Source organism: Nothoprocta perdicaria, unplaced genomic scaffold, assembly GCF_003342845.1.
Source record: "Nothoprocta perdicaria isolate Ctin4 unplaced genomic scaffold, notPer1 scaffold_305, whole genome shotgun sequence".
In the NCBI taxonomy this organism is placed as follows: Eukaryota; Metazoa; Chordata; class Aves; order Tinamiformes; family Tinamidae; genus Nothoprocta; species Nothoprocta perdicaria.
In genome coordinates this window covers 688000-689667 of record NW_020455539.1, presented here as the reverse complement: position 1 = coordinate 689667, position 1668 = coordinate 688000, and positions in this window count along the sequence as shown.

Sequence of the window (1668 nt, the reverse complement as noted above, 5' to 3'; positions counted from 1 at the left end):
AAAAAAAAAAAAAAAAAAAAAACAGACTCTGGTCAGAAGGTCAGGGGTAACAGGAGAAGCCGTAGTGTCTTCAGGGCTCATTCCAAGCCTAAATAAATTTGTTATTGCTCTGCTGGCATATTTTTAAGAGGTCTATTAGACTAGACAGTGTCCCTCCAAAGCCACACTCTTCCCATGCCCCAGGAGCCCCTGGCTACTGCTCCTGCCTAGTGGCCTCTCTCTTGCTCCCTATTTGGTCTTAAATGTGATATGGGTAGAATAGCATCCTAGAGTCCAGTGGGACCTGGCCAGGTCCCAGGCGTCTCCAGTGATTAGCAGCCCCAGTGCAGGGTAAGCCCTGGGTATCTGGGGACACATCGTCTGGGTCTGTAGTCCCTGCCAGCTTCAGTAGGACCTTCTGGGACAAGGAGGCTCCTGGCCATAAAGTGTAGAGGGAAGATGACATGGAGCCCAAACATAGCTGCCAGCATTCGGGATGAGCATTGGATGCAATCACAGCTTTCCCTGGAGCTGACAGATGAGTTCAGGCAGCCCAAGCTGCTAAGACGTAGCTGCCTAGCAGGCCTGGCACCGACAGAACAGCCGCAGGGAAAATGCCCTGGGATACAGTTTATTCAAACTAGCCTTCTCCCGAGCAATTCTGCTGTGTCAAAATGCCCTAAGTCCTGCAGTTATTTTTATTCCCAGCTGGGAAGGTAGAAAAGAGTATGAAAGAAAGAGATTTTTAAAGCTCCAGTACTGCCACGTGTGGATGTGCAGGTGATAACTGGAGTGCAGCTGGTATCTGGAGTGCAGGTGGCTACAGCCCCCTGCTTCGGTGCTCACGTTGCTGCTGCTGCTACAGCCATTCCCAAAGGCAACACGGCAGGAATGCCTCTGGGGAAATGAGTGAGAACATCTCCAAACTGCCCAGAGCCAGACACAGCCCAAAGGATTTAAAGCCTTTGTACAGCTTCCCACAAAGATCAACAGCTGCTTTCAGGGTTTCTGCCTTTCCACTGCACTTCTATGTCATTCTCTTTAGTAACAGGTAGTGCTTCAAATCATGAAAAACATGTGAACTGCTTTGGGCGAGGACAAATCCAGGCTTCTCATTTTGGTTCTGCTGTATTTTGAAACTTAGCTTTTCCCATTCCTTACATGGGAAACATCACCTCCTGCCACTGCTTCTACTGGCAAGGGACCTTTCCTTCGAGTCCCACAAAGCTCTGACACCACAGCAGGTTGCACAGCGCTGGAGGGTCACACTTGGCAGAAGAACCCCAACCCTCATGCAGGAGAGCAGGACTCAGGTACAGGGCAAGCAGGCAAGTCACTGTGAACCAGGGCAGTTGTCCCCAGCTTCTGTCCCCCAGAAAAGAGCCATCAGCTTCAGCATAGTTGGGAAGTTTTCTTATTTCTTGTTCGTGCTGGAAATCTCTGATCATCACAGATATGGTTTCCAGACCTTCACAGTAAATTCAAGGGAGTTTTAGTTACTTTCGCAAGTTCAAAGACTAGCGGAAGACAAGACTTTGAGTATCTGACCAAGCAGAGAGACAGGGAAAAAAAATTACACAGTTCTGTTCTTCCAAAGAACGAGAAACTTCAGGTCATTTTACCTGAGAGCTTTTTAAAAATACAGGGGTCAGTGCTCCTACAGAAATCTCATCTTTTTCGCCCAAAGCT